The 26,499-nt window shown below is 40.5% G+C and overlaps 1 protein-coding gene across 2 annotated transcripts in view; it reads right to left on the reverse strand.

Annotated features, from left to right (window-relative positions):
• The window catches only part of mRpL10 (mitochondrial ribosomal protein L10), a 41,901-nt gene that overhangs the window by 14,680 nt on the left and 722 nt on the right, over positions 1-26,499 (reverse strand). Inside the window, exon 1 of one of the 2 annotated variants that reach the window (XM_080281003.1) lies at positions 4,835-4,974. The exons of the other annotated variant lie outside the window; for it this stretch is intronic. The gene's annotated coding sequence lies outside the window, so the exon portion shown is untranslated. Of the gene's footprint in view, positions 1-4,834; positions 4,975-26,499 lie in introns of those variants that run through there. 2 annotated transcript variants of the gene reach the window in all.

The following is a 26,499-nucleotide window of genomic DNA, read 5'->3' on the forward strand; positions in this document are numbered from 1 at the left end:
GCCGATTTGGTAAATGACCGATGATTCGGTATTTAGTCGCACCCAAAAAAATTAGTAAAGCAAATATGACAGTTGGGTTAATTTGGAGAATTTAAGAATTTCGATAAGGACATGTTTAAAACACTGTTTATCACTTTGGTAAGGCCTCACTTAAAATTTCCAAATCAAGTGTGGTGTCTGCACTTTAGAAAGGCTACTGAAACCACTGAAAAAGTACAATGGAGAGCCACTAAGTTAGTAAAAGGTTTGAAACATTTGTCATATACAGAAAGACTGAAACTACCTACATTAGTATCTAGACATATCAGAGGAGATATGACTGAATGCTTCAAGATACTGACCTGTATACAGTATACTGTACAGTTCAGATGTGGCATGGATCTACAGTAAAATCTCGATATGACAGACTTCAGTAGACCGGAATTTGCTTTCTTCGGAAGTGATGAGCTACCAGACTAAATTCGTATACGGGTATAGTATGTCGGAAAAAGTGCGATAAAGCCAGAAATAATCTGGACTGCCTGACCATTTCAGCTATGTTCACCATAATAAGGTAAATAAAAGACATGTTTATCAGTGTACAGTACAGTATTATTATATATATTATACCATTTGATTATTGCAGTGAAGGTATAATACAATACAGTACTGCATTGGTAGTGAAAACAGTTTAAAAACCGTTGGTGCGATCTGGACTAATGTCTGATTTATTAGAAAAAGCCTGGATTGGTAAGGGGAAGTCTGGATGTCACTTTTATCAGAATTTCGCATTTTTGGAATGGCTTGGGCCCCAATTAGTCCATTGTAGTGAGGATTTACAATATTTGAATTAAGAGAATTCACATAATATGGGACATCAGTATAAAAGATACAAGGAAAGAGCCTCCATGAACTTATGGAGACATATTGCCACATTTAGAATGGTTGATTTATGGAACAACTTGCCTGAGCACATTGTTATGGCACCAGATACGTTAACTTTTGAAAAATGCCTTGATGAGCACAGGATGCACAGAGATATAATCCACGACCACACAGCAAAAATACAGAGCTACAGTTACAGGCCGAAAAGCCTCTTCAAATTCTTCTCTAATGAATCTACACATGTTCAAGCAAGAAAATCGTTACAACCAATCTCAATGTGGTTACTTTGTGATGTAGGGAGGCTTTGCATGTCTGAATACTTTCCAATTATTTCGTATGGATTTATCCTGTCAAAAGCCATCGTTTCAACAAGGGTGCTGTGAATCTAGCAGAAAACACAGCTATCTATCTATCTATCTATTGCCAGACACCTCAATCCCGTTTGGGGTGGCCACAAACAAATCGCCTCCAAGTCGCCCTGTCCCCCGCCATTTCACTGCCCTGCTCCCAACTCACACCCCCCTCTCTCATATTCCTCTCCACCCCATCCCTCCATCTCATCCTCAGCCTCCCCCTCCCTCTTCCCCCCTCCACCTCACTCACATACACTCTCTTCGTCCGTCTTTCACCCTGCATCCTCTCCACATGGCCAAACCACCTCAGTGTGTTCCTCATAACGCTTCCTATCACATCCACATCCACACCACAACGCTCCTTTATATCCTCATTCGTCAGCCTGTCTCTCCACATGACTCCACAGGCTCCTCTTAAATAACTCATTTCCACTGCTCTCACTCTTGACTTGTGTCCTTCCAACAATGTCCAAGCTTCACTTCCGTACGTTAGAGATGGTATCACAATACTGTCATGTAGTAACTTTTTCACTTCCATGCTCACTTCCCTGTTTCTTATCACTGCTTTCAAGGAACCAGCAACCTTTCTTCCCTGCTGTACCCTTTCAAGCACTTCACCCTCCAAACCTCCATCCTTACTCATCACACTACCCAAATACTTAAACGTACTCACATTTTCCAATTCCTCACCATCTAACCTCGCTGTACATTCACTAACTTCACCTCTCTCAAAGACCATCACTTTACTCTTCCCTACATTCACCTTTAGGTTCCGTTTCTTACACACACTCTCAAACTCATCCACCAAGCCTTGCAGCTCCCCTTCGTCTTCACTCAACAACACAGTATCATCTGCAAACAACAGTACAGGGAGTTTCCAAACACTATCCTCTCTCACCAGGGCCACTCCAACATCCACTACCCTACCTTGTACCTCTTTTATTACCCCATCCATGTACAGATTGAACAACCATGGAGACATGACACATCCCTGTTTCAACCCAACTTTCAAAGAGAAAAATTCACTTAGTTCACCATCCACACGCACTGCAGCCTTCGCACCATCGTACATACTCTTCACAGCATTCAACAACTTCCCATCTACTCCATATATTCTTAACACTTTCCACAATCCTTGTCTATCCACCCTGTCATATGCTTTCTCCAAATCCATGAAAGTCGCATACAACTTCTTTCCCTTCTCTAGAAACTTTTCCACTAAAGATCTAAGAATGAATATCTGATCTACACAACCTCTTCCCTTCCTAAAGCCTCCCTGTTCTTCTCCAACTAATTTCTCTGTTCTTTCTCTAACTCTGTCTATAAGTATCCTACCATACACTTTTCCTATTATACTAAGAAGACAAATGCCCCTATGATTACCACACACTTCTTTTTCCCCTTTTCCTTAGTACAAGGGAATAATTATACCTGACTTCCAATCCTCCGGGACTCTACCTTCCTCCCAGGCCAATCTGCACATCTTCCACATCCATTCTACTACTATCTCTCCCCCATCCTTCAGCATTTCACCACACACTCCATCAATTCCTGGGGCTTTCCCCGATTTAACTTTCTTCATTGCTTCCACAACTTCTATCCTACTGATTTCTTCCTGTCTTCTCACCTCCCTCCTTCTCCCAGCCATTCCCCAGCCACTTATACCCGCATTACTTCCATCCTCTACGTTCAACAATTCCTTAAAGTGTTCTCTCCATCTGCTCACTTTTTCTCCCTTCTCCACTAGTAATCTACTATTTTTATCTTTCACTCCCCTGCTAACTTCACTTCCACCCTGTCTTACTCTTTTCACTTCTCTCCAGAACATTTTCTTCCAGTCCCTCCACTTTACACTCAAATTCCTTCCAAATTCCTCATCCACTCTCTTCTTACTCTCTCTTACTAATCTTTTCACCTCTCTCTTCCTTTCCACATATAACTCTCTCTTCCGCCTCTCAACTTCTTCCACGCCCCTATTTCTCACCCATTCATTGTATGCTTTCTTCTTTTGTGCCACAGCCTGTTTCACCTCTTCAGTCCACCACGCTGTTCCTTACACCCCCCTCCGCCTTCTCTTCCTTCCACACACCACATCACATGCTGCACATATTTCTTCTGTAAATATCTTACACACACCTTCCACGTCTCCCATCTGCTCCAATTCATATTTGCCCAATCGTTCCTCCACTTCTCTCTTATACGCTGCCTTTTTCTCATCCTCTTGTAACCTTTCCACTCTCCTTGCAACTACTCCTTCCTCTCGTCTTTCCCTTCTTCTATTCCTCCATCTCACTTGCATCCTAATTCTGGCCACCACCAAGTAGTGGTCAGAAAGTCCACTCCCCCAACCTCTATACACTCTTGCATCCTTTACACATCTTCACATCCTTTCATCCACACACACATAATCAATCATTGCCTTCCTTTCATTCAGTTCACCACCCACCCTTCTCATCACTCGCCATGTATACCTGTGGATCATTTTATGCCTGAAGAGGGTATTGGCTATCACCAACCCCCTCCCAGCACAAATGTCCACTAACGCACTCCCATTCTCATCTATCTCGGCAGGCACACCCCACTCACCAACTATTCCATCCACCTTCACATTACCAACTTTACCATTCATATCACCAATCAAAAACACTCTCTCATTCCTTCCAAACTTTTCCATGCACACTTCCACATTTGTCCAGAACTCTTCTCTCACTCTTCTAGCACGATCTTGCGTTGGCGCATACACACACACAATCGCCCACATTTGTATTCCAACTTTCAACTTTACCCACACAATCCTTGACCCAACTGATCCATACTGTCTTATGCTCTTCTTCCATCTTTTACTCACAACTATACACACTCCTTCCTTTGCCCTCTCATTCTCATCTACTCCTGCACATATACCCCATCCATACTCCCATTCTCTCACACTTTCTCCTCTCCATTTTGTTTCAGTTATTCCACATACATCCACTTTCGCACCCTCAAGCACCTGGACAATCTCTCTCTCTTTCACCTCATCATTCGCTCCTCTTACATTCCATGTACTCATTACCAAGTTCTTTGTCCGGTCCTGGGTCGTCATCATTTGGTCAGTCCTTGTCCGAGGCTTCTTGTTTGTTTTTTTAGTTAGTTGTTTTCCGGGGAGGGGCACTAACCCTCCCCCAACCCTTTCAGTCGCTTTTTACGACAAGCATGGATACTGGGGGAGTATTCTTGAAAAACCCCCCTACCCTCAGGGGGGGGGGTAATGGTACAATACCAAAATGCTACATTAAACATTATTTTTGCAGTTTCAGATAGACACATCCTTCACTTAAGAAAAGTTTAGTTAAATTAGGCTAGACAGGTTTAGCTCTGGTAGTTTCATGTGTTACATTAGTTAAAGAGGGATAGGCTATATATGAAACCTAGTATGGTGCCCCTGATAATTAAAGGAGAGACACAACTGTGACATCCATCCAACAACTAAACCTCAGCACTTTTCCCTACACTTTACTGTGGCAGGATGCTGTATGCTGCAGGAGGGCATCAGATCATAACATGGGACAGCCCTGGCCCTTGCCTGGCCAGAATGACAGGGGTTATTCAAAATGTTACTTACTTACTGTACTTACTTGAATTACTTGAAGAAGTCTAGAGGCTGAGGCCTCACAGTCGTGGTTGTCCACCACTGCGCCCAAGCCCTGAGTCCCTTTGTTTGACGTTCAGCTGATCTGGGATAGGCTAAAGTTTGAGGCTGCCCTGCAGAGTTGGGTGTAACCTGGGACAGGAGGTTCGTCTGGTACAATATCTCTATCAGGAATCTGTCCAGAGCTCTCCTAAGTCCTCTGCTGAGCAACCCTTTTAGTCTCTCAGTTCTTTGGGGAGACTGTTAAAGATTTTTGGTCCATTTATGTTGAAACTGGATCCTAAGAGGGTTTTAATTTTGTGTAGTGCCTGGCTGGGTAGTGTTCTTCTTGTACACAGCCATCCAGCATGGTCATTTGTATGCAGAACTATTCCTGTTGATTCTGATGGATTTCGAACTAGTCTCTCCAGACACAGATTGCAATATATCTCTCTCTTCTTCTCTGTTGACAGTACATGTCCAGGGATTTTAGCCTGCTCCAGTAGTTGTGATTTCATTCCCCTGATCTGGCGTGTGAAGAGATGCTGGACACATTCTAGGACTTGAATGTCTATAACCCTTATGGGATGACAAGAGCTGGCTGCAGTAGTCTAGGATGGGTTGGGGAAAAGCCTTCCATAGGGTCACAAGGCATTCCTCTTCTCTTGTGCTGAAAGTTGTTAGTATCCACCCAACTACTCTGTTTGCTTTCTTTATTGTTTCCTGAATGTGTTACTGAAATTTGCCATCTGCACTGAGATAAACTCCGAGGCATTTGACCTCACTATTGGTTTTTATGACCAGTCCATCATCATTGCAGACATCTATTGAGCAGTTTAGAATTTCTATGGGATCCACATTACTGCCAGCCACCAGTTGGTTTAGCAGGTGATCATGATGTTGTAACAGCTGAGAGAGACATGACCTCCCTTAATGAAAACCATGTTGGTTTCTGTTCATTAGTTTTTGGTCTTTTAGGTAATCAACAACATGATTCCTTACAACCATTTCAAATATTTAGATTACATGAGATGTTAAGGTCACTGGATGATAGTTATTGAAAAGACCTCTTTCTCTCCTTTCTGTACTGGTGTTATAATGGTTCTTTTCAGTTCTTTGGGTATTTTCCCAGCGTCCAGTGATCTGCGCCAGAGAAGGTATGAGGGTCGTGCAATAGTGTCTTTACATTTCTTTATTAATGCTGCTTGGACTCTATCCAGAGCTGGTGCTGAACTTGACTTTAATTCACCAATTGCCTTGATAACATCTTCACTGAAGCTAAAGTCAGTCAGGGTATGTTGCTGTTGTCTAGCTGGGTCAGTCCTGAAGAAAAGTTATGGGTCATGGATGAGCTTTGTGTTGTCTGGTTTACTGTAGACCACATCATACTAGTTTGCAAGAATGTGGCATACTTCATGTGGGTCCATTACCAGGTCACCTTCTTCCGACAGCAGACACCCAATTTGAGATTTTGTTCTGGAGTACCTTTCAGTATACGAGACGAAATTCTTGGGATTACTCTTGATTTTTGTCACAGCCTTGGTTTCTTCCCTCATTCGTTGATCATCATGAATCTCTTAGTTTTCTCTCAAATTGTGATTTTACTTCTAGTTTAGCTTTTCTTTGGATACCAGTTGCTATGCTGAGCTGTTTACATAGAGATGCCCTTCTTCTCACGAGTATTTTTCTAGTCCGAGGTATGGGTTTGCTTCAAGCTGATTCAGGTGTTTTCTTTGGTGGTATCCAGTTCTTGCATACTTAAAGCAGTGTAGATGGGAATGTCTCTAGTATACCATCAACGTCTCTGTTTTCCAGGGCCAGCTCCCAATTTAGCTGCAGCAGGTTTATGTTGACTTTATCCCATTCCATATTGTCATGAAAGAAGTTTAGGGCACTGAGGTCTTGAGGATTTATTTCTGCTTCAATTAGATATTTTCCTTCTTTTCTGCAGTGTGTTCTTTTTTGATGAGCTTGTGGTCTGAGAAGATATTTTTTTTTCTTATTGGTAGCCACGCATTAGTTGATGGTTATTTGTAAATACCAGATCTAATGTACTGTATTTTCACTTCTTGTGGCTTTCTCTATGACTTGGGAGAGGAAGTATTTGTTTGCATGGTTTATTAGATCATTTGCTTGCTCCTGGTCATTATGTGTGCCTCCTGTTATTTTTCTTGATGGCCACAGTATTATGGGGAAGTTTAAGTCTCCTGTTACAGTTATGTCTGCCACTGGTGCCGAAAGGGAATCAAATGCCATTTTTATTGCTCTAGTTGAAGTTTGGAAGTTTTCCTTGGTGTAGTTTGAAGGACAGTACAGTATATACTGACCGAGACCATGGCTATTCCTTTGATATGTATTATACAATATTTATTTCAACTTGCCTGTTCGAGAATGAGAGCAAAGTATCAACAGTTATGGCCAAATAATTTTATACAAAGGTTATGTCAGAATAATAATATGATAATAACCTTGATAATCCAAAACTGCATACTTATCCATTAAGCATATCAGTCAGTCTGTAATGGGGTCTATAAAAGCCCACACTGCTTAAGAGGCAAAGTAAGGATCCTCTCTTTGACTGAGTGGTAACATGCGCGCCTATGAAGCGCGATGGCCCAGGATTGAATACCGGCCAGACCAGTGATTAATTTGTTAAGTTTCAGTTCAGTCATTACATTGGTTGGCAGCGGTGTGAGATATAACGCGAGGCTTAGAGGGCAATGATGCTGTTGTTGACAGCGTCTTAGGCCTTACATCCCGGGAATGAGCTGTCCGGTGTGGTCCGCAACGCCCCCGATGGTGGCCTCCAATGCTGTGCTACCACGTGTGTTCAAAACTTACCAAATTAATCACCAAGGGGAGAAAAGAGTAATGTAATGGGGTCTATAAAAGCCCATGTTGCTTAGAGGCAAAGCAGAGATCCTCCCTTTGGCTTAGTGGTAACATGCGTGCCTATGAAGCGCGAGGGACTGAGTTCAAATCTCAGTCAGGACAGTGTGATTAATTTGTTAAGTTTCAGTTTGGTTATTACATGTCATCACGAAATATACTTACACCAGACGAGGTTAGCATGCCACCCCCACCACCCACCATACCCTAATATCCTCCCGCCGAAACCAGTTACACGTGATTGATTGAAATATTTATTGTCCAGTCCAGTCCAGTAGAAGGGATGGGATAAGCCTTTATAATGCTCACACTTACTCATGTTTATTTATTTTTCTTAAATATTTTCATTATTATTATTATTATTATTATTATTATTATTTTAACTACAGCATTTTATATACATCTTTTATTTTATTTTCTGTTTCTGTCCTCGTTCTGTACTTCACGGATAATGGCTATTTTTTTTTTTTACTTTTATTTGTTATAATTATTAATGTAATTTTTGGCTTATATTGTTTCTTTTTGCCCAGATTCTACTGATGATGCCCTTGCTAATTTCAGTTTCTCCACAATTTGATATATCAAATGCTAGCATGTTTGCTATTCTATCATCTTTGCATCTATTTTGAATATTATGTATGAACTGAAAATTTCATCTTACGTCATTGTAGCCTATTCAGTACAGTCCAGTAGGATGTGTTCTAGTGTTTCTATTTCTAATTTGCTGCATGGACATTTCTCTCTTTTTCTCTGAAATCTATTTCTCCAGTTTAAAGCGAGTGAGTTTGTTCTAGCTCTTACAAGTATTTTGGTGCCTATCGTGCTGTCAACCCAACTTTCCTCTTTTATGTTATTCTTGTACTTTTTATATATATTAGGTGTTGATTTTGTTTGTATATCTGTTCTCCGCATTGCTGTGTCCCATTCCTTTATTCTGTTCACAACATTCTCTTTGGTCATTCTATTAATGTCAGTTATATTTATATTTAGTTCATTAGTATATCTTTTTAGTGTTTTTATCCATTCTGTTTCTTCATTTTCAAATTCTTTTATAAACATTTTCCTAACAAGTTCATTTTTGTCCTCTTTTATTAAGTGCTTTGTAAAAAGTATTTTAATTTTCCTGTCTCTAGCTCCACTTGAGGTGGCTCCAATCTCTCCTCTTAAGGCACAATTTGCTGTGTATGTGGGAACCTGAAATATTGCCCTATATTCTGAGTTTTCAATATTCTGTTATTTCCTCTTCTGTAAAGTCTACTACCTCTGCTGCATACAGTACTGTTGCCAGTGCTAGTTCTTTCCAATAACTTTTTATCATAAGCCCGTTGCAACACCTTGCAACATCACTGAACATCATATTTGCTAACTGATTTCCATCCATCCATCCATTGCCAGACGCCTCAATCCCGTTTGGGGTGGCCACAAACAAATCGCCTCCAAGTCGCCCTGTCCCCTGCCATTTCACTGCCCTGCTCCCAACTCACACCCCCCTCTCTCATATACCTCTCCACCCCATCCCTCTATCTCATCCTTGGCCTCCCCTTCCCTCTTCCCCCCTCCTCACTCACATACACTCTCTTTGTCAGTCTTTCACCCTCCATCCTCTCCACATGGCCAAACCACCTCAGTGTGTTCCTCATAACGCTTCCTATCACATCCACATCCACACCACAACGCTCCTTTATATCCTCATTCGTCAGCCTGTCTCTCCATGTGACTCCACAGGCTCCTCTTAAATAACTCATTTCCACTGCTCTCACTCTTGACTTGTGTCCTTGCAACAACGTCCAAGCTTCACTTCCATACATTAGCGTTGGTATCACAATACTGTCATGTAGTAAATTTTTCACTTCCATGCTCACTTCCCTGTTTCTTATCACTACTTTCAAGGAACCAGCAACCTTTCTTCCCTGCTGTACCCTTTCAAGCACTTCACCCTCCAAACCTCCATCCTTACTCATCACACTACCCAAGTACTTAAACGTACTCACATTTTCCCAATTCCTCACCATCCAACCTCGCTGTACATTCACTGACTTCACTTCTCTCAAAGACCATCACTTTACTATTCCCTACATTCACCTTTAGATTCCGTTTCTTACACACACTCCCAAACTCATCCACCAAGCCTTGCAGCTCCCCTTCGTCTTCACTCAACAACACAGTATCATCTGCAAACAACAGTGCAGGGAGTTTCCAAACACTATCCTCTCTCACCAGGGCCACTCCAACATCCACTACCCTACCTTGTACCTCTTTTATTACCCCATCCATGTACAGATTGAACAACCATGGAGACATGACACATCCCTGTTTTAACCCAACTTTCAAAGAGAAAAATTCACTTAGTTCACCATCCACACGCACTGCAGCCTTCGCACCACCGTACATACTCTTCACAGCATTCAACAACTTCTCATCTACTCCATATATTCCTAACACTTTCCACAATCCTTGTCTATTCACCCTGTCATATGCTTTCTCCAAATCCATGAAAGCCGCATACAACTTCTTTCCCTTCTCTAGAAACTTTTCCACTAAAGATCTAAGAATGAATATCTGATCTACACAACCTCTTCCCTTCCTAAAGCCTCCCTGTTCTTCTCCAACTAATTTCTCTGTTCTTTCTCTAACTCTGTCAATAAGTATCCTACCATACACTTTTCCTATTATACTAAGAAGACAAATGCCCCTATGATTACCACACACTTCTTTTTCCCCTTTTCCTTTGTACAAGGGAATAATTATACCTAACTTCCAATCCTCCGGGACTCTACCTTCCTCCCAGGCCAATCTGCACATCTTCCACATCCATTCTATTACTATCTCTCCCCCATGCTTCAGCATTTCACCACACACTCCATCAATTCCTGGGGCTTTCCCCGATTTAACTTTCTTCATTGCTTCTACAACTTCTATCCTACTGATTTCTTCCTGTCTTCTCACCTCCCTCCTTCTCCCAGCCATTCCCCAGCCACTTATACTCGCATTTGCTTTGTTTAATCTTTGCCTTTTATACTCTGTAAAGCAGTTTTTCTTGTTTGTGATACTGACTCCTAAAAGGTGATGGATTTGTATATTTAGATGTTTTCAATACTTGGTGGTTGTTCCTTGTTATTGCATATACAGTATTTTGCTTTTCTCTTTATTTACCTTCAGTCCATAACTCTCTGCTACCTCCTGAATAAATCTATGCTCTTCCCTGCTTCCTCCAATGAGACAACATTAGTCCATCATTAGCATAATATATTATTGGTACTTTGATATATTCATTCTGAATTCCTAAATTTGCTGCTCCTAGTCTATTTATTACTTCATATGTTATTAATAGGAATAAGAATGTTGATGCATTACAGCCTTGTTTGATCCTATTTGCTATGCCAATGGTGGTTTACTTTGTCCCATTCAGATATAGGTCTGTTTTATCATCTGTATACAGTACATTATTGGTATTACAGTACATTTATGATTTTTGGATGTATGCTGTGGTTCATTAGTGCTCTTATAAGACCATCTGTCAGTGGAACTGAATGCCTTTTGGAAGTCTAGTGATGTTACTATTAGTGCTTTTTTCATTTTGTAGCTTTCATTAACACAGTAGCTATACACTTTATCAGTGATTCTTCTGTTTTCTGTAAAACCTGCTTGTAATTCACTGGTACTAGTTGTTTTCCTCATATGTTGCTCTAGTTTTTGCCTGAGTATCCCCATTAAAATTTTATATGAGGAGTTTGTCAAAGCAATTGGTCGCAAATCAGCAACAGTGGGTTTAGATATCTTTTGGATCAATATAGTACTTGAGGTCTTCCAACTATTGCATATCTCCTCTTCATTAAGTATTTTGTTTAATCATTTCTTAAGCTGACTGATATATACATTACTGTCCTCCAGCATTTTAAACGTCTGATTTTAGGCCATCTGGACCGGGTGCCTTTTTGTATTTTGTGTTGTAAAGTTGTTTTTTTATTTCTTCAGTTGTTATGTATATGACTGTGTCCTTCATAGGTTCAATTTCGATGTTGCACATTCATAGGCCATATCTAGGTGTTCTCTCAAGGTCTGGGCTGACTTTCCATTCAGTCCACTGAATTGTGCTCCCCTCTTTTACTTTTAAACTGTTATTGATTTTTAGTTTGGTAGCTTCAAGGTTTATGGTGTACTTTCGTCTAGTATTGACATTCCATACTTCATATATCTTACTCTCTCTCATTTTGTATATCTTTCTCCAGAATTCCTCTACCACTGCCAGCTGACTGGATACAATCATTTTACTACCATCACTGTTATATAATAAGATATCCTTTTTTGTAGTGCTTTCTCCCTTTAATTTCTAAATGTGGTCCCAAAGCTTTACTGTTTTACTTTGATCTACTCTTACGGCTTCTGTAATTTTCTTTTCATGCTTCCAAATTGCATTTCTCACTGAAAATTGGACTTTTCTCATTTGTTCCTGATACATCACACTGAATCTCTCTCTATCTCTATTGGTCTGTGCTTTTTGCTTCTTTTTGTTATAAAGTCTTCTTTTACCTACTGGTATTTCTCTCTTTATTTTTGTTATTCATATTGGTTCCATCTCTTCATTGCTGCTTTGTTTTACTCTTTTTATTTTTGTTTCAAGGGAAGGTCCGATGCCTCTTTCATCAGATTTTCTAATTCCTCTGGCTTGTTGTATGAATTACTATTTAAAGATTATTTTCAATAAAAGATTTGAAGCTATTTTTTGTGTCTGCAGTTATTTTTAAGTCATAAATCTCTCTTTTCTCATTGCTATATGTATTTTTACAGCATTCTATATTAAAATTTTCTGAAACTATGCTGTGATCTGATAAATCAAATCTCTCTTTTTCCACATCAATCACCGTATATACAGATTTCTTATACACTGCTTGGTTTACTAAAATGAAATCAGTTGCACTTCTCATTTCTCTGTTTTCCTAGGTAATCTCCCCATTATCTCTTAGATCATCATTTAATAATACCAAATTGTTATCTACAATCCAGTTTAATACTCTCTCACCATTCATGTTGACTGCCTGTGGTCCCAGGAAGCCTATATGACCATTAAAGGCTCCTAAAAAGATGATTGGTTCTCCTTTGTTGGAGCTTAGTATATCGTCAACTTCATTCTTCATTGCTTTATTTCTTTCATTATCATTTGTGGACAAGTACACCAGTATGATTTTAAATGTAAAAGATTTTACTGGAAACTTAGCATACAGTACATCTTTTTGCTTAGTTTTTATCTTCTCAATTGCCCTTTCTTTATCTTTCTTACACTTACAGTATTATGGGTTTTCCTGTTAAATTCCAGGTCTAGTTGAGTACCCATATCCCATACTTTTCCAAAATCTGTCAAAGCTGTTCTTGAAAACAGTAACAGATTCAGCTAGGACTATGTATTCAGGAAGCCTGTTCCAGTCATTCACCACTCACTGAGTAAAAAAGTCTGATCTTACTAAGAGTCTACTTCTCATCTTACTATGGCCTCTTGTTGTCAGTCCTGTTTCATACGAAAAAAGTTTATCTCTGTTAACATTCTCTAGCTTCTTGGTTATTTTGAAGGCTTCTATTAGGTCTCCTCTCTTTCTCATAAAAAGTGAATACAAGTTAAGAAACTTCAGCCTTTCTTCATATGTAATATGACTACATTCCCCTAGAGCCTTTGTAGTTCTTCTCTGAACTTGCTCTAAGATGTATATATCCTTGGCAAAGTAGGGATTCCAAGCCTGGACTGAGGTTTCTGTGTGTGCTCTCACGTACCCTGGATATACTCTCTTGAATATGCCTGCATCCATATGCTTCAAGCTATTTTTCAGTCTCCTCATCGCAGATATTGCCTTCGCTGCTGCTACTTAGCACTGTTTGGATGGCTTCAGGTCATTTGTTATATAGATCCCCAGAGGTTTCTCCTCTGTTGCTATTTCATGCAGGACTTCTTCATCTCTATACATTCTTTCATTTGATATACTTTACCTTCATTCTGTCTGCCAATATGCATTACTTTACACTTATTTACATTAAACTTCATAAGCCATTAATCTGACCATTTACATAATTGAAATATGTCTTCCTGTAACATATCTTGGTCTTCCTTTGCTGTGGCTCTACTGTACACTTTTGTGTCATTGGCAAACATCTTGATCTGTGACTGTATTTGCTGTGGCAGACCACTGACAAATAATATGAACAGTAATGGACCTAACACAGACCCCTGTGGAACACCGCTCTTGACTGGTGCCCAGGATGACATCGCACCACTGACCACAACTCTCTGTCTTCTATTGCTTAGAAAGTCCTCCATCCATCCATCCATCATCCAATCCTACATTGCCCCATGAGGAGCACAGGAGCCCGGGGCTAGACGGTTGGTCCTGACAATTAAGATGAGAGTGACCAGCCTCAATCATCCCTGAGTGGCATTACGTGAGCAATCAACCCCAACCATCCCTTGGATATAAACCTTCACCGGCTCAATCCGATAGGAGCACAATAATTACCCACTAAACCACCAGGCGCCATAATTTGGAAAGTCCTCAATCCAGTTTATCACCTTTCCTTTGATACCATAACCTTGAAGCTTAATGCACAGTCTTTTGTGTGGGACCGTATCAAAGGCTTTCTGGTAGTCCAAATATACAACATCTGCTGTATCCCCTTCATCTACTGCCTTTGTCCATTCTTCCAGAGTCTTCTGTCAAGCATGACTTCCCTTTAATGAAGCCATGCTGATTACAAGTTACTAGCCAGTTCTTCTCTGTGTGTTTCCACAAGTGATCTTTTATGCAGGCCTCCATTGTCTTACATACATGTGACATCAAGCTTACTGGTCTATAGTTTTGAGGTAACCTGTTGCTGCCTTTTCTGTAAATGGGAAACACATCTCCTTCCTTCCAAGCTGGTGGTATGATTCCCTCCTCCATCCTTTTATTGAAGATCATTCTTAATGGTGTTATTAATTCATCAGCACACTCCCACAGCATTTTGGGATAAATCTTGTCTAGTCCCATGGCTTTGTCCACTTTCAAGTCCTTAAGTTTGCCTAGGATCTCTTCATCCTGGAAGGTAATGTTTCTAAGACTTCCAGTCCTCGATTAGTGAAGAAAATCTTGGAATTTCATCATCCTTCTCCTGTACATATACCAACTGAAAGAATTCACTTAATATCTCTGCTTTTCCCTTATCAGTTGTGCCTACCATTCCCTCCTTTCCTTGAAGGATTCCGATCCCAGCCCATATCTTCTGCTTCTTCCGAAAGTAGCTGTGTAGTCTCTTTGGGTTATCCTTAAAATCCATCACCAGATTCCTTTCGGTTTCTTTTTCATATTTGTGCAGCAATGTTGTTGTCTTGTTTCTTTCTCTAGTATAGGCCTCATAGTCTTCTTTAAGCTGAGTCTTCTTGTACCGGCGGAATTTCTCTTGCTTTCTAAGTGACGCCTTTTTTATCCAATTTGGAACCTTTTTCCTCTTCTGGGGCTTCTCATTTCTCAGTGGGATGTATTTGCTGCTCAGGTTATGTAATATGTTGACAATCCTGGTGTACATACTGTCGATGTTCAAGTCGCTAAGAATATCTTCCCAATTGTATTGTTGCAGTTTTTCCCATATCTTCTTGTAATCCCCTTTAAAGAAATCTCTTTTGTTTTCAGACTTGTTTTCTGACTGAGCCGTGTAGCAAACAAATTTAAACAGGATTCTGCAGTGATCATTTAACAATGGATCAGTAATCTTAACCTCATCTATCATGTGTTCCTCATTTGTCAAAATTTTCTTAAACATAACAGATAAACCTCCTCCTTTTCTGTCATTTTCATTTCTGTGTGAGTGGATATGTTCAGTACTGTCTGAGATATTAACCTTTAAAAATTTGTCTTGGGTTTCCGTTACACACATAACTGTGTTAGTTTCTATGAGTCCCTCAGTCTCTATCTGTTTTTCTTGTGTTAGCTGCTGAATATTTATCATGCTTATTTCTAAATACATGCATTCTTCTTGTGGGATTACCTGATTACCTTTGCCTACAAAATAGGTTTTCTACACAGCTGTCCTTTCTTAATGTATCATAAACTGGGGTGACTTCAGATGATTTTGAGGCTTTTTTCAACCTACTGCAAAATATTTGGGACAAAATACATATGTTAAGCATTACATATGTGCATGAGACGGTAACCTCTCAGTACCTATCAGCATGAAAACCTCAGTATCTCCATTATTCTAGAAAAAAAAATAGTTTATAGGTGTCCGAAGTCACCCCACTTTTCGGTGACTTCGGACAGCCCTGGGGTGACTTTGGACATCCCTCTAAAATACACTGAAACAGACCTCCAGTAGCTCAGTTGCATTTCTGGAAAAGTCTGGGGGGCTTGGGACACCTTGGAACTTTTTAAAAAATGCTGCAAAAATTACAGAAAAATACAGAGCAACTGATTTGAATATTTTGATATATCTGTTGGTGTTTTCAATGTTGGTGTTTTCAAAGAAAAGATTCACTGAAAATATTAATAAGAAATTTACAAGTTGATGGCCTCCTTTTAAGTATAATATTAAAGAAAAAGCATCAAACTATACAGCAAAATTTAGTTTTTATGATAATCATCATCCAACAGTACAGGGGAATTTTTGTAAAATGACTGAAAAAAATAGACATTTTCTGAACTTACATACGACGACACTTTTAAGAGTACTGGGATTACAAGCCTGTCTGCTTAAGGCACTATTATGTGCTTGAATATAAAAAGAACACATCAAAATGTAACAGGAACTTTAGTTTGAAAGAAAAAAATGGTGAATAGTGGTTTGCCAAAAAAAAAAGACGATGACGACGACAAAATATTTAAAGATAATATCAAAAGTTAAATAAAATCTCTTCTCAGATTAAACTAACTAAACTAAACTAAATAATATCTCTTCTCAGATTAGAAAAATGAAAAGAATATACCGTAACTTTGTCTCAGACTAGAAAAATGAAAAGAATACTGTACTGTACACCTGGCACTCTAGATCATGGTGATTTAGTGTGGCCATGAATTAACATCAAGGTCAAAAATCAATCATTCTCATTTGTCCATGAGTGGTTCCTGTAAGTACACTACAATATCTGACTCATCTATGACACACATTTCATCACCCGGAACGTTAGAAATGACAAATACCAGTACTTTTTTGTACCTCTGACATGTTTTAAGAACCGAACTTTCAATGTTGGCACAACTTCTATGACTATAGCTACAAAATATTTCTTCTTCTTTCTTTTCTCAACTGAGATTTGAACAATTAGCCCCCTTTCGGGACTTTGGCGAAAGCTTTGCCATTGCACTTGACATCTCAAAGGCTTTCGATCGAGTCTGGCATAAATCTTTAATTTCCAAACTGCCCTCCTATGGTTTCTATCCTTCTATCTGTACCTTCATCGCTAGCTTCCTTTCTGGTCGTTCTATAGCTGCCGTCGTAGACGGCCATCGTTCTTCTCCTAGATCTATCAACAGTGGTGTTCCTCAGGGCTCTGTCCTATCACCAACTCTCTTCCTTTTATTCATCAATGATCTTCTAAGCTGTACATCTAACCCTATCCACTCATACGCTGATGACTCCACCCTTCACCTTTCCATTCGGTTCCCGCAACGCCCAACTCAACAGTTACTTCAAGAAACAAGGGATGAGGCTATGGCACACCTAATGTCTGACTTGGCTCATTTCTCTGACTGGGGTAAAAATAATATGGTTGTCTTTAATGCTTCTAAGACTCAGTTCTTACACCTATCAACCCGACAAAATCTTCCACAGGTATACCCACTAATGTTTAATAATATTCAGATTAATCCTGCATCATCCTTGAACATGCTTGGGGTTTCATTTACTCGGGACTTATCTTGGAAAGATCATATTACATCTCTTGTAAAATCTGCTTCCAAGAGATTGGGTGTGCTAAGCAGACTCCGCTCTTTCTTTACCCCTGCACAATTGTTGACTCTATACAGGGGTTTTATCCGCCCCTGTGTGGAGTACAACTCTCATGTGTGGGGAGGCTCCCCACATACAGCTCTTCTCAATAGGGTGGAGTCAAAGGCTTTTCTTCTCATTAACTCTCCTCCTCTTACTGACTCCCTTCAACCTCTGTCTCTTCGCCGCACTGTTGCATCTTTATCTCTTTTCTATCGCTACTTTAATGGTCACTGCTCCTCTGAACTGTCTGCTTGCATTCCTCCACCTCTACGACGGGCGCGTAGCACCCGTCTGGCAGCAAACTCTCATCCCTTTTCTGTCCAACTCTCTAATGCAAGAGTTAACCGTTACTCCCAGTCTTTCATTCATGCAACAGGTCAGCTCTGGAACTGTCTCCCTCTGTCTGTATTTCCTCCTGCCTATGATCTCCAGTCTTTCAAACGCAGTGTGTCCAGGCATCTCAAAATGATCGGATCTTGAATTTGGCTCTCTATTGTATTTTGTTTTTCTCTTGGAGGGAACTGTTACTGCGGGCTCATGGCCTTTGGTTCCTTCTTCCTCGCATAAAAAAAAAAAAAAAAAAATGTAGCTTTGGAGTATGCTGCACATCTGTCTCTGCTGTCTCACCAGTACTTGCTCCTGTTGTTCCAGCTGCAACTGTTTCTTCAGCTTGTACCTGTTCTCTTGACTTTGTGTCTTCTCTTGGCCTTACCTCAGCTGAATCCTCTTCTGGTGGACTCACTGCACTTATTATCAATTCATCTCCTTTTACATCTATAACAGGGATCTCTGCCTCTTTTATCATGTCATCTTTTGTCAGGTGTGTAACAGACCCTGGTGAAATGAGTGACTCTGGACAAGTTCCACGTGATGTTGAAGGTCTTGCCTTCAGCAATGCTACCTGTACTATTCTCATGTGTCTCTGCTGTGCAAACATCAGAATCTGTACTACTTGTGGTTTCAGTATCTGTCCGTTGCCATAGTCGCTTAGCTTTCACACTCTTGCCTGCAGGAACATTTAACTTCCTCTTCCGGAGGCATGATTCTTTCTGTCCATACCTCATTTCTGAAAGAACAGAGACTAATGAAACATCGAAGTCTGATGCAAAGTCACCTCTCTGACTTTCTGTATGGTTTGGGGTTGCTGAATGATGTGAAGTATCTGTAGTGGCAGTTGTATCAGTACTCGTACCAATAGGTTGTGGTAGATGAGATAGTACCTCCTGTGGATTAAATGGCACTATCCCACACTTGCGAAAGCCTTTGGATATGTTCTTCATTATGTTCTCATTTAACTTAATGAGCAGTTGTCCTAGAAGCTTGGGAAATTCTGCTTTCGGAAGGGATACCCATCCCTTTCAAATAGGCCTACCTAAGATTTTGAATTCAGTGAGAATATTTCGCCAGTGAGTTTTCAGTGGTCTGAAGACAGCAGCATCCAAGGGATGGGTGAGATGCATTGAATTAGGAGGCAGTAAGACAAAGGCAATGTTATTTTCTTCACAAGCTGTCGCAACAGTTCGAGACACATGGCTGGCAAGATTATCACCAATGATAACTATTTTGCCTTCCTGACGTTTTGCATATGGAAGGCCAAATTTGAAGAACCAGTCTTCAAACGTGCTGCTATCAAACCAGCCACTGTCAGTTCAGTTGTATCGCACATGTGATGGGCCACCTTCTGTCCATGTGTCATACAAGTTTTTCCCTTTGTACACTACATATGGTGCAAGCAATTTCCCAGATGCTGTGCAGGAAAACATGATGGAGATGTTGGATTTAGTGTGATTCATCACCCTTTCTGGATATCTTACTCCACAGCAAACTATGACTTTCTTGCTTCCTGGGTCATCTGCGAGGTTTGTCTCACTGTAATTAATAATACTGTATTACTAGGAGAAACAACTTGCAGAGTCTTTTTAAGGTTATGGTACTGAAATAATCACTGATCACATTTGGACTTACTTTAGCATGAGCAACTTTGATATTTTGAGAAATTCTTTGAGCCTGTTTTTCTTTGTGACAACACAAAAAGCACGAGACCAATCAGTTCCAGGCAAATTGTTTTTGAACCATTTCACAGTGACTAAGTAGCATTTGATCAACATGTGCAATTCAAAGGTGTCCAGGGTCAAACCCCAATCACAAGTGTAATCAGCCTGTTCACTATATGCACTTCTTCCACTGGGGTTAACACAGTTTGTCCACCAGGTTTTCTTACATGTTTCTTTTTTATAAAGTCATGCAAAGTACTGTTGGAAACATCATACTTCTTAGCAGCCTGGCTGACATTTAGTTTTCCATCTGCTACATCTTTACTAGCTCACTCTAAAAGGGTGCCACGACATTCCACTGTATAATGTCCCCCACTATAAATGGTTGAAACCACCTTTTTCTTGTAATTGCAAGGCATTGGAGCTGATTAAATCTCACATATCATCTGTAATATTAATGCAAAACCAAAAGATTACCATACAGACTATGCAGAGTACAAAATTAGTTATCTATCTATCTATCTATCTATTGCCAGACGCCTCAATCCTGTTTGGGGTGGCCACAAACAAATCGCCTCCAAGTCGCCCTGTCCCCCGCCATTTCACTGCCCTGCTCCCAACTCACACCCCCCTCTCTCATATACCTCTCCACCCCATCCCTCCATCTCATCCTCGGCCTCCCCCTCCCTCTTCCACCCTCCACCTCACTCACATACACTCTCTTCATCAGTCTTTCACCCTCCATCCTCTCCACATGGCCAAACCACCTCAGTGTGTTCCTCACAACGCTTCCTATCACATCCACATCCACACCACAACGCTCCTTTATATCCTCATTCGTCAGCCTGTCTCTCCACATGACTCCACAGGCTCCTCTTAAATAACTCATTTCCACTGCTCTCACTCTTGACTTGTGTCCTTCCAACAATGTCCAAGCTTCACTTCCGTATGTTAGAGTTGGTATCACAATACTGTCATGTAGTAACTTTTTTACTTCCATGCTCACTTCCCTGCTCTCAAGGAACCAGCAACCTTTCTTCCCTGCTGTACCCTTTCAAGCACTTCACCCTCCAAACCTCCATCCTTACTCATCACACTACCCAAATACTTAAACGTACTCACATTTTCCAATTCCTCACCATCCAACCTCGCTGTACATTCACTGACTTCACCTCTCTCAAAGACCATCACTTTACTCTTCCCTACATTCACCTTTAGGTTCCGTTTCTTACACACTCTCTCAAACTCATCCACCAAGCCTTGCAGCTCCCCTTCGTCTTCACTCAACAACACAGTATCATCTGCAAACAACAGTACAGGGAGTTTCCAAACACTATCCTCTCTCACCAGGGCCACTCCAACATCCACTACCCTACCTTGTACCTCTTTTATTACCCCATCCATGTACAGATTGAACAACCATGGAGACATGACACATCCCTGTTTCAAACCAACTTACAAAGAGAAAAATTCACTTAGTTCACCATCCACACGCACTGCAGCCTTCGCACCATCGTACATACTCTTCACAGCATTCAACAACTTCCCATCTACTCCATATATTCTTAACACTTTCCACAATCCTTGTCTATCCACCCTGTCATATGCTTTCTCCAAATCCATGAAAGCCGCATACAACTTCTTTCCCTTCTCTAGAAACTTTTCCACTAAAGATCTAAGAATGAATATCTGATCTACACAACCTCTTCCCTTCCTAAAGCCTCCCTGTTCTTCTCCAACTAATTTCTCTGTTCTTTCTCTAACTCTGTCTATAAGTATCCTACCATACACTTTTCCTATTATACTAAGAAGACAAATGCCCCTATGATTACCACACACTTCTTTTTCCCCTTTTCCTTTGTACAAGGGAATAATTATACCTGCCTTCCAATCCTCCGGGACTCTACCTTCCTCCCAGGCCAATCTGCACATCTTCCACATCCATTCTACTACTATCTCTCCCCCATGCTTCAGCATTTCACCACACACTCCATCAATTCCTGGGGCTTTCCCTGATTTAACTTTCTTCATTGCTTCCACAACTTCTATCCTACTGATTTCTTCCTGTCTTCTCACCTCCCTCCTTCTCCCAGCCATTCCCCAGCCACTTATACTCGCATTACTTCCATCCTCTACGTTCAACAATTCCTTAAAGTGTAGAAAATCTAGTTACGCCGTAGTGTCCAAAGTCACCCCCTTAAATCCCCAAAAAGTAGTGTCCGAAGTCATCCCTTTAAATCCCCCAAATGCATACACATACACCCACATCACATATTAACATATTTAAAGTACAGATCTTAACCCTCTTTCTGTTTCAATCTTCCAGATGGACATTAACACAAACCTCTGAACCTGCAGAATCATGCTATGGGTTATGACTTGTTCCCACCAGAGAAAGTTTTGCAGTTCTCATTTTTCCAAAAAATTTAAGTATTTTCTGCACTAATTAAAATTCACAATGAAACATTAGCTTAGAAAGAGGTAATTATAGGGAAATATGTATAGTTCCAATTCAATATTTTGCTGTTAAAATACTTATTTTTGCATCCTTCTTTTAGCAGTTGTGTAACATTTAAACTTTTTATCCAAATAATGTCCAAAGTTACCCCATGTCCGACGTCACCCTGGTTTACGGTACCATTCTTCTTCCCCAGCATTTCTTTTTTCCTTTAGCTCTTCTCATAATTTTTTATCAGTTTCTCTTTCCTTTTTTGTAAGATCAGGTACTACAGTCACATTTTTAAAAGATTCTACCTTTGTCTTCTTAAGCTTTCTTTCATTTTTTATAATGTCCCATTTTAGTTTGGTGTCAGTTTGACTACCAGGGGACAGGGTTTAGGGTTATGCCTTTCTATCATTTTCTTGTAGCTACCAATCATTTTTGCATCTACCGGTACTATTTCTTTATTCTCTACCTCTACTCCTACTTCCTTAAACAGTCTATCTATCTATCTAACTATTGCCAGATGCCACAATCCTGCAAGGGGTGGCCATTTGACTCTGAGTTATTTGTTTTACAGGGAGGGGCACTAACCCTCCACCAACCCACTTGTTGACACATAGGGAGCACGTATGGCTCGGTTATATGGTTACCACCCAGTGTTGTAAATGGTTTCTTGGCTTACAGGAAACCATTTGGCTTGTCACTCAATGTAAAGCCACCTGTAATGGAAAGAAATAGCACTTCATAGAATTTCAGCTTATGTTCAAGCCTGTCCTGTCTTGTCTTGTCTCGAAAGTTTTCTCTTCTGCATAAAATATATAATAAGGTTAATCTTCTTTTCTTCCTTTTCCTTTACTTCTTCTAAGTCTCCAGCAACTTCTTTTACTATTTCTTGCTTACTTTGGTTTTTAATGCCTTCAAACTTATCTTCTATGCTCTTTACTCATTCCACTAGTATACTATTGGTTTCTTTTAACTCATTCCTCTCCTCTTTGATTATCTTATACTCTTCCTTGAGTAACTCATTTTCCATCTTCATATTTTTTATTTCATTTTTGATTTCTTCATTTACTTTTTTGAGGACTTTGAACATTCCATTGCACTGCAAGCAGAACCACTTAGATTTACATATTTTTTCTGTGTATAGTTTGTACTTGTTGACTGTGACCTTCTGACATCCTATGTGATACCAATTATCGCAAAACTCACAAAACAAGCCATTATGGTTAGATCTCACCGGTCTGTCGCATGTGCCACAATGGTCTTCCTCCTTCTGGGTGATCTTCTCCAACCCTCTCATTTACTCATTCTTTAGCCATTTCCCGTGAAGTACGGAAGTTCTGTCAATAAGTCTTTTCTTAGCAGCAGAATTACTACATTAGTATAATAATATAATCAACCCTGGACTTCACAGGACTTCACAGGAAGAGGCGGGAAACGTTTATTGCCGGCCTTGGTTGTACCCACAGCATACAGAGTACTTATACAACAAAAGGTGGTGGGTCCTGCCAAAACTTTAGGTCCTACCACACACCTTCAGCAAATAGTTATTTACTGTCACAAAAAAAGAAAGCATACTGGCACAAAAGAAGAATGCATTCAATGAATGGATGAGAAATAGGGGCGAGGAAAAAGTTGAGAGGCAGAAGAGAGAGTTATATGTAGAAAGGAAGAGAGAGGTGAAGAGAGAGAGTAAGCAGAGAGTGGATGAGGAATTTGGAAGGAATCTGAGTGTAAAGTGGAGGGATTAAGAAAACGTTCTGGAAAGAGGTGCAGAGAGTAAGACAGGGTGGCAGTGAAGTTAGCAGGGGAGTGAAAGATAAAAATGATACTGGTAGATTACTAATGGAGAAGGGAGAAAAAGTGAACAGATAGAGAGAACACTTTAGGAATTGTTGAACACAAAGGATGGAAGTAATGTGAGTATAAGTGGCTAGAGAATGGCTGGGAGAAGGAGGGAGGTGAGAAGACAATAAGAAATCAGTAGGATAGAAGTTGTGGAAGCAATGAAGAAAGTCAAATTGGGGAATGCCCCAGGAATTGATGGAGTGTGTGGTGAAATGCTGAAGCATGGGGGAAAGATAGTAGTAGAATGGATGTGGAAGATGTGCAGATTGGCCTGGGAGGAAGGTAGAGTCCCAGATTTTTTTTTTTTTTTTTTTTCTTTTTAATGCGAGGAAGAAGGAACCAAAGGCCATGAGCCTGCAGTAACGGTTCCCTCCAAGAGAAAAACAAAATACAATATAGAGCCAAATTCAAGAACCGATCAATTTGAGATGCCTGGACACACTGCGTTTGAAAGACTGGAGATCATAGGCAGCAGGAAATACAGACAGAGGGAGACAGTTCCAGAGCTGACCTGTTGCATAAATGAAAGACTGGGAGTAATGGTTAACTCTTGCATTAGAGAGTTGGACAGAAAAAGGAAGAGAGTTTGCTGCCAGACGGGTGCTACGCACCCGTCGTAGAGGTGGAGGAATGCAAGCAGAGAGTTCAGAGGAGCAGTGACCATTAAAGTAGCGATAGAAAAGAGATAAAGATGCAACAGTGCGGCGAAGAGACAGAGGTTGAAGGGAGTCAGTAAGAGGAGGAGAGTTAATGAGACGAAAAGCCTTTGACTCCACCCTATTGAGAAGAGCTGTATGTGGGAAGCCTCCCCACACATGAGAGTTGTACTCCACACAGGGGTGGATAAAACCCCTGTATAGAGTCAACAATTGCGCTGGGGTAAAGAAAGAGCGGAGTCAGCTTAGCATACCCAATCTCTTGGAAGCAGATTTTACAAGAGATGTAATATGATCTTTCCAAGATAAGTCCCGAGTAAATGAAACCCCAAGCATTTTCAAGGATGATGCAGGATTAAGCTGAATATTATTAAACATTGGTGGGTATACCTGTGGAAGATTTTGTCGGGTTGATAGGTATAAAAACTGAGTCTTCGATGCATTAAAGACAACCATATCATTTTTACCCCAGTCAGAGATACGAGCCAAGTCAGACATTAGGTGTGCCATAGCCTCATCCCTTGATTGTTGAAGTAACTGTTGAGATGGGCGTTGCGGGAACCGAATGGAAAGGTGAAGAGTGGAGTCATCAGCGTATGAGTGGATAGGGTTAGATGTACAGCTTAGAAGATCATTGATGAATAAAAGGAAGAGAGTTGGTGATAGGACAGAGCCCTGAGGAACACCACTGTTGATAGATCTAGGAGAAGAACGATGGCCGTCTACAACAGCGGCTATGGAACGACCAGAAAGGAAGCTAGCGATGAAGGCACAGATAGAAGGATAGAAACTGTAGGAGGGCAGTTTGGAAATTAAAGATTTATGCCAGACTCGATCGAAAGCCTTTGAGATGTCAAGTGCAATGGCAAAGCTTTCGCCAAAGTCCCGAAAGGAGGATGACCAGGAGTCAGGTATAACTATTCCCTTGTACAAAGGAAAAGGGGAAAAAGAAGTGTGTGGTAATCATAGGGGCATTTGTCTTCTTAGTGTAATAGGAAAAGTGTATGGTAGGATACTTATTGACAGAGTTAGGGAAAGAACAGAGGAATTAGTTGGAGAAGAGCAGGGACGTTTTAGGAAGGGACGAGGTTGGGTAGATCAGATATTCATTCTTAGATCTTTAGTGGAAAAGTTTTTAGAGAAGGGAAAGAAGTTGTATGCGGCTTTCATGGATTTGGAAAAAGCATATGACAGGGTGAATACACAAGGATTGTGGAAAGTATTGAATATATGGAGTAGATGGGAAGTTGTTGAATGCTGTGAAGAGTATGTATGATGGTGCTAAGGCTGCAGTGCATGTGGATGGTGAACTGAGAGAATTTTTCTCTTTGAAGGTTGGGTTGAAACAGGGATGTGTCATGTCTCCATGGTTGTTCAATCTGTACATGGATGGGGTAATAAAAGAGCTACAAGGTAGGGCAGTGGATGTTGAAGTGGCCCTGGTGAGAGAGGGAAGTGGCCCTGTACTGTTGTTTGCAGATGATACTGTGTTGCTGAGTGAAGACGAAGGAGAGCTGCTAGGCTTGGTGGATGAGTCTGGGAGAATGTGTAATAAACGGAATGTAAAGGTGAATGTAGGGAAAAGTAAAGTGATGGTCTTTGAAAGCTGTGAAGTCAGTGAATGTACAGCGAGGTTGGATGGTAAGGAAATGGAAAATGTAAGTACATTTAAGTACTTGGGTAGTGTGATGAGTAAGGATGGAAGTTTGGAGGGTGAAATGCTTGAAAGGGTACAATAAGGAAGAAAGGTTGCCAGTTCCTTGAAAGCAGTGATAAGAAACAGGAAAGTGAGCACGGAAGTGAAAAAGTTATTACGTGACAGTATTGTAATACCAACTCTAATGTATGGAAGTGAAGCTTGGACACTGTTGGAAGGACACAAGTCAAGAGTGAGAGCAGT

This window comes from Coenobita brevimanus, chromosome 87 (genome assembly GCF_032717465.1).
Source record: "Coenobita brevimanus isolate Jiangsu-jjx chromosome 87, ASM3271746v2, whole genome shotgun sequence".
Lineage (NCBI taxonomy): Eukaryota > Metazoa > Arthropoda > Malacostraca > Decapoda > Coenobitidae > Coenobita > Coenobita brevimanus.